Source organism: Salmo salar, chromosome 10, assembly GCF_965601325.2.
Source record: "Salmo salar chromosome 10, fSalSal1, whole genome shotgun sequence".
NCBI classification, from domain to species: domain Eukaryota; kingdom Metazoa; phylum Chordata; class Actinopteri; order Salmoniformes; family Salmonidae; genus Salmo; species Salmo salar.
Genome location: NC_138300.1, coordinates 62,135,001 through 62,142,500, shown reverse-complemented (window position 1 = coordinate 62,142,500; position 7,500 = coordinate 62,135,001). Strand labels below are relative to the sequence as shown.

The following is a 7,500-nucleotide window of genomic DNA, read 5'->3' as shown; positions in this document are numbered from 1 at the left end:
TCTGTCTGTCTGTCTGTCTGTCTGTCTGTCTGTCTGTCTGTCTGTCTGTCTGTCTGTCTGTCTGTCTGTCTGTCTGTGACTTTTTACCCACAGCCCTCGAAAACTTGGAAGAGTGGGTTCGGGGACCACCCGCGGGGACCCGGCCTAGAGTGCACCGTGTGTGTCTCGGGCCCCGACCTCTGACTTCCATACGACTCTGGTTTCTCTTCATTACGCACAAGCCTTTCGCCTTTTACTAAAGACTTCCGTGGAGAGGAACACTTACGAGTTCACCGTATTTTTGGAAGGGCTTTGCTTCTGGCAGAGCCCGGTATCTTGTTTCAAGAGAAATTGACAGAGATGACGCCGAGACTTTTTGCTCAGGCGTTTGACTTGAAGCCGGCTGACCGACCGGCGTATTTTTTCCACTCAAAGTAGTCGCTCGGGCAATTGAGTTCAAGCCCGACGATGACTGGTGTATTTGCCGGGCATTGAACAAATAGTCGCACTAGGATTAAAGAGCTAGTGACCTAACGACGCATTAGCGACTTTTAAAAAAAAACACACCCGCCTGTCACCAGGGAAGCGTTGGGTGAGGAGGAGCCAACTTTTGCCAAACCGATGAGGTCTGCCGAGGCCCCCGGGGGCCCGGCGGGTGCAGGGGTCAATTTGTGGGTTATCGCTTCTCGGCCTTTTGGCTCAGATCAAGTGTAGTTACCTTGTCAGTGCTGCACTTGATCAGAGAAGCGATCGTAGGCCGGAGGGCGCCCGGGAAATTGTGCTATTTATTTTTGTCAAATCATTATTTATTGTCATTATTGTTGTTTTTTTGTCTCACCCTTGTTTATTCTTTGTCCTGGGTTAGGTGGTGGTTTTGGTGGTGGACTACAGGTGCACCAGCACCTGTAGGGTGAGTTTAAAGGCCCTCTGGTCTTTTTTCCTTAGTTATTTAATTTATTTGTGTTTTTCCCCTGCTTGTCCAGTTTTGCATCTCTCCTCCCCTGTGTATCCTATAGTCCCCTCCTTAGCTCCTCCCATTGTCTTCAGTTGTGTGTTGTCTGCTAGCTGGGGTGGCTTTCTGGCTTGTCGGCCTGCTAGCTTTAGCTTGGCCTGCTAGCCTGCCCCTTAGGCGTGGCAGGCATTGTTTGACTGTTTTTTTTCTTTACCCCCATCCCCTTTGTATCCTTAGTTTTTTTCTGTTTCTTGTTATTTGTGTTGCCAACTGAGGGACCTTTTGCTGGCTAGCCTGCTAGCTGGTTAGCATAGCCTGGCCTGCTGGTGAGGCCTGCTAGCCTTCGTGTCCCTCAAGTTTGGGCAGGTGTTTGTTAGTCAGTGTGTCCTTTTTTCTCCCTTACCCCCCTTGTTCCCCTTTTACTTTAATTAATTTGTTTTGTTAGTCTTGTGCATTGTTAGTCTTACCCCCTAGTTTGTCTTCCCTTTTGGTTGGTGCGCCGTGTTTGTTTTTGTTGTAAGGCCTCTTGGCTGGTGGGCCTGCCAGCTGGTAGGCTTAGCCTGGCCTGCTGGCGGGGCCTGCTAGCTTTCTAGCCTTAGTTTGGTTGTGTGGTTTAATTTTTGTCTCTCCCTTTTGTGCCTCTCCCTCTTGTGGAAAATATAAAACAAAAAATTCCCCTCCTAGTGTTCCTTCCCATTGTTAATAAGATTAGTTTGGTGCTGTGCTAGATAGGTTGTTGTGTGTCCCGTGGTGCTGGTAGGCCCGGTTAGCTTAGTCTGGCCGAGCCTGCCAGCTTCCTCGGGTGTCTTACACCCCTTTCCTTCTTCCCAACCCCCACACCCAACCCCCTCCCCCCCCCCCCCCTTCCTTTCCCTCCCTTTTTTCCCTTCCCCTCCCCCCCTTTTTCACCGGTGTTGGGCTGTAAAGGGAGTGGGCCTCCATCATGTCAGCAGCACAGGTTGGCATGAGGAGGCACCATGCAGTGCGCCTCCTCTTAAAGGAGAAGGGAGGGAAAATAATGGAGTTATCCCGATTGGATTTCTCCAGAAAATTCCTCCAGAAAGAGCTCGGTTTCCATCCCGCGCAGGTAAACTGCATCTTAGCCCTTCCCTATGGGAAGGGCTTCGATGTCAGTTTTGCCAACGCCAGCTTCCTGCGGGAGTTCTGGGGGCAACTCCAGAACTCCCTGAACATCCAGGGGTCCCTCACAGCCATGTTTGAGGTGACCAAGCTGACGGATAATAGCATTAAAACCGTTATTATCCGTATGTACAATGAAACCGTACAGCCGGAGGACGTTGCAGTATGGCTGGGCAGGTACTGCAACGTGAAGGGGCCCTTGGTCCAGGTGAAGGATCCCGATGGGATCTGGACAGGGGCCTGGAGGGTGACTGTCCAGCAGAGGGAGGATCCTGGGGGCTATGGTGGGTTGAAAGCCATCCCATCCACCATAGTCCTCGGAGAGAATAGAGGCCATGTTCACTACCAGGACCAGCCCAAGCTGTGCCGTAAGTGTGGTGAACATGGCCACCTGGCAGAGGCCTGTAAAAAGGTCGTCTGCATGAAGTGCCGGGAGGTGGGCCACCGCTACGAGGAGTGCACGAACGGAAGGTCGTGCAACCTCTGTGGCGAGCGGTCCCACCTCATCCGCGGCTGCCCCTTCTCCTGGGCCAATAAGGTCAGGGCCGAAAGGAGGGAGAGGGAGACGGCGGCCGCGGACCGGACTTCTGAGCGCCAAGGGGAGGGAACGGCAGTTGCCGAGGAGGTGGTGGTGGAGCCGGTGGTGGTTGAGAATGTAGTGGTGGAGCCGGTGGTAGTGGAGGGCGCGGAAGGTGCAGTAGTGGAAAAAGTGGGAGGAGAGGACAACCCCCCCCCCCCCCCCAACCCCCCTGCCCCAGATTAATGTGACCCCTGAAGGAGAAAGGGCCGAGAAAGACGGCCCCGGAGAGATCTTGAGTGAGAACTCCCCAAGTGGGTCAGACAGTATGGAGACTGTGTCGGAAAGAGATATGGGAGAGGGGGTGGAGATTCTGGAGGAACACCTCCCCCCACGAAAAAGAAATGCGGAGGAGCTCTCCGACCCCGAACAAGGCGATGAGAAAAAGGGCAAGGTGGAATGGGAGAGCTCCCAGGGGGAGGAAGAACCCAGAACCTTCCCCCCCAACTCCCCCAACACAATCTCCTTTTTAAGTCCGGTTTTAACCTCCTCTCCCTGCCATCCCCCGTTACCCCGGCGGGAGAGAGAGGAAGTACCAGAGAAATAACCTCCTTTCAACTGTTTAAATGCCTTTTCATTTAGCACTGTTTTTACTCACCTTTTTATGGCTTTTAACATCACCACTATAAATGTGAGAAGTATAAAAACAGAAATAAGAGCACAGTCGGTTTTATCCTTTTTAGAAAGGTTTAATTCAGATGTGTTTTTATTACAGGAGTGTGGTCTACCCTTTTTATCCTCTTATAGGAAATGGGAGGACAAGTGGCAGCATGGGCCCTCCATTTGGAGTGGCTCAAATTTTAATAAAAATGACGGTGTTGCCATTTTAATCAAGACCCCACATGTGGTGGTGAGGGGGAGCACGGTGGTGGTAGGTGGGCGCGCTCTTTTAGCCAATTGTACTTTTATGGGGAGGGATTTTAACATGCTAAATGTGTATGGTTTTAACGATAAACATGACCGGTGCGCACTTTTAGAAGACTTGCAGTCCCACATGCTAGGGAGGGATCCTCTAGTGGTGGGTGGGGATTTTAATTGTGTTTTAAATAGAGCAGACAGGAGAGGGGCGGGAGAGGATTTTAAGGTAGATAGGTCAAGTGTTTTATTGCAAGGGCTGTGCAGGGATTTTAAACTGACTGATTGTTTTAAAACCCTGCATCCAAGAGAGGAGGGCTTCACCTGGACCAGTGGTGACGGCACCAGAGCCTCTCGCATTGACTATCTGTTTACCCGGGACTGCCCCCCAACTGATGCTAGAATAACCCCTGCCTTTTTCTCAGATCACGTAATGCTGACGTGCACCCTTTCACTAACTTCGGGTGTGACTGTGGGAAGAGGGCCCTGGAAATTGAACTGTTCCCTTTTAGAAGATGATAGAGTAGTTAGCCAGTACAGGGAGCAGTTCAGCCAGTGGCAGACGCTACAGGACTTCTTTGACACACGAGCACAATGGTGGGAAATGGTGAAGGGTAGGACGAGGACTTTCTTTAGAGAGATAGGAAAGAAGAAAAGCAAAGAAAAAGATAGACGCATGGTGGGACTGCAAAAGCGACTGGAAAGATATTTTAACCTTGGCCAACAGGGCTTTGATTTTAACTATGAAATTAAAGAAGTAAAAAAGGAAATGGCACTTTTAGCTGAACAGAAAAGTAAGGGGGTTATTTTAAGAAGTAAGGAGAGGGAATTAGAAGAGGGGGAGAAGTGTACAAGGTACTTTTTTAAGAAAATAGTTAGTAAGGGTAGGACAATGACAGGTTTAAAAAATAAAGATGGGTTTTTAAAAACAGACACAGAGGGAATGAAAGAAGTAGTCGAGGATTTTTATGGGGAACTGTTTGGGGAAAAAGTTGTATGTGAGGAAACCATGGGGGACGTTTTAACATACATTGACAAGATTTTACCCAACACAGACGACCTGACAAAAGACTTGACGAGGACAGAAATTGACCAAGGACTGAAACATTTTAAGAGGGGTAAATCACCGGGGGAGGACGGCCTCCCTTTGGAGTTTTATCTGACCTTTTGGGATGTTTTAGCCGATGAACTTCTGACTGTTTTTACTGACTTTGAATACCTCGACAGACTACCTGACAGTTTTAGAGTGGGGATCGTGACTCTTTTATATAAGAAAAACGACAGGACGGACCTGAAGAACTGGAGACCGATAACCCTTTTAAATTTTGATTGTAAACTTTTTACCAAGGTTTTAACACTCAGAATGTCTTCTGTCTTAGGGGAGGTGATCCACCCGGATCAAACCTGTGCCATTCCCGGAAGGAAGATCACGGACAGCCTGATACTGATCCGAGATGCCATCTGTTATGCGAGAGACAGAAACATGCGGCTTGTAGTCCTAAATTTAGATTTTGAAAAAGCCTTTGATCGGGTCTCGCACCAGTACCTCTTTAAGGTACTGCAAAAAATGGGTTTCCCGGACAGGTTTTTAGCTTGGGTGGGACTGCTGTACGGGGATATCACCAGCAAAATCCTTGTAAATGGGCATCTGTCAAAAGCAGTGGGAGTACACTGCGGCGTCCGTCAGGGCTGTCCTTTATCTCCCCTTCTGTTTGTGGCCGGCATTGAACCACTGGCACAGGTCTTGAGAAGGGACCAACGGATCAGTGGGGTGGGTATCCCGGGGAGTGGGGGGATGACCGCCAAGTGCGTTTTTTACATGGACGACGTCAATATTTTATGCACCGACCTTTTATCCGTCGACAGGACCCTGGACAGGACTGACTGGTACGGACGAGCCTCTGGGGCGAGACTGAACAGAGACAAGACAGAGGCCCAATTTTTCGGACCGTGGGCAGACCCAGACTTGACCAGACTACCACTGACTGTGAAAACGACGGACATAAGGGTACTCGGGGTAAAGTTTGACAGGGAGGGAGGAGGGAGAGGTAATTGGAGTGGGATCCTGGGGACAGTAAGACAGAGACTGGGATTTTGGGGACTACGACAGCTGACTTTTGAGGGCAAGGTTTTAATCATTAAAGCAGTGATTTTACCTGTGCTTTTATTAATCAGTTCTGTTTTTATCCCCCCTAGGAGAACTCTTTTAGCCCTGGAGCGGATGCTGTTTTACTTCTTGTGGGGGAGCAAGTGGGAGAGGCTGAGGAGGGAGGTGGTCAAGAGGCCCAGGTCCAAGGGGGGGAAAGGCTTGCCTGACCTCTACTTGTTCCTGGGCAGCCGCTACACAGCGTTACATCTTACTCTTGCCACCTCCCCGGCCACCAATAAGACCCAGGCCCTCGCAAGGTTCTGGCTGGGATCTTACCTCAGGTCTCTGAGGCTGATCCCAGTCGACCTGCGAGCCCCAGTCTCTTTCCTGCTTCCCACACACTACGCCCAGCTCCAGAAGTTTTTAAGACATTTTAAATTGGAAAAAGAAGCAGTCACAGTTTTAACTAAACATCGCTCTCTTCTCTCTCTTGTGCAGGATCGGGAACCAGTGTGTCCAGTGCGCGGGCTTGCTATAGGCGAGCCCACAACGGTTTGGCGTAATGTGGCCCATCCTGCTCTCCTGAATCAGCACCGGGACCTGTCCTGGATGGTCGCCCATGAGATCCTCCCGGTCAGGGCCGTCATGCACTCCCGGGGCATGGCGAGGACATCCGCGTGCCCCCGACCAGGCTGTGGCCAAGAGGAGTCGGTGAGGCACTTGCTCTGGGAGTGCAGAGCCGCCAGGGACCTGTGGAAGGAAGTAGGCCCCCTGATCTCCCCGTGTCTGCCAGCAGGGGAGGACCTAACGCCCCAGCTCGTGCTGTATGGGGTGGGCCGAAGGCCTATTCCACCAAAGGCCTTCACCAAGCTCTGGCCCACCCTCACGTGTCTGAAGGCAGCACTGTGGTCCTCCCGCAACCTGCTGGTAGCGAAACAGGTCAACACCACCCCCCAGGCAGTGGCCATGGTAGCCACAGAAGCCCTGGGGTGGTACAGAAGGAAGGGGGCCTCGACCCCAGGCGAAGGGTCCCCCACAACACCCAAGGTCCCTGCGGCCACGGCCTGACAGCGCTGCGGCGCCTAGGGCGATGCACCTAGGGGAGGTATCTCCTCTGGGCCCCGAAGGACGGGACGGTGATCGATTCGGAAGAGCAGGAGGAGGCAAGTTTGATAAGGACTCACCCCGCTCCTGTACAAGGGACCGAAGACAGCCTTTTAACAAGTGACTTTTTAAATACATTTTTTATGTCTTAAAAATGTTTTCCTTTTTAAATCATTTGTACACATTTTAAATGGCTTTTACAGATTTGATGTTTTATACAATGAAAAGTACTTTCATTAATGGTTGTTTTTATTGGTGTAAACAACATGTACTTTTTAACAAATTCAAATGTAATTCAAATGCTGTGTTTTATGCCTCCATGCTGTTTGTTTGTGTATAAATGATGTAAAAATATAAATATGAGCTGTTTTTAAAGGAACTGTGACAATAAAACTTTTCCAAAAGAAAAAAATCTGTTCTTATCAGTTTAATATCTGATACGTCCCCCATCGGGGGACTACATATTAAATGGATTTTTCGAACAGGGAGTCGGAAATGGGGCTTGCTCCGTCCGCTCCACGCATCGACCCGGTATTGCAGTACCTCCGGGAATGGTGCAACACTTTTCTCCCATTGTCAAGGAAAAAGAAATACACCAAATCTATGTAAAACAGCTAGCAGAAGAAGAGAAGGAATGAAAAAAGAAGAATCATCCAAACTGAAACAAGTGCGAAGCCCCCTTCATGGGGGTCCCCCGTTTTCCCGCCATTTTACTTAAAAAAAAAAAAAAAAAAAAAAAAAAAATATAATACATTGGCCAGGAGTGTGTGTGTGTGTGTGTGTGTGTGTGTGTGTGTGTGTTTT

The 7,500-nt window shown here is 49.9% G+C and overlaps 1 non-coding gene and 1 pseudogene across 1 annotated transcript; both read left to right on the top strand.

Annotated features, from left to right (window-relative positions):
- Positions 1-191: 191 nt before the first annotated feature.
- On the top strand, positions 192-308 carry LOC123736254 (U5 spliceosomal RNA). Its single transcript, XR_006766016.2, has one exon. It is a non-coding gene; the product is annotated as a U5 spliceosomal RNA (small nuclear RNA).
- Positions 309-7,085: 6,777 nt separating this feature from the next.
- On the top strand, positions 7,086-7,261 carry LOC123740759 (uncharacterized; annotated as a pseudogene).
- Positions 7,262-7,500: the final 239 nt, after the last annotated feature.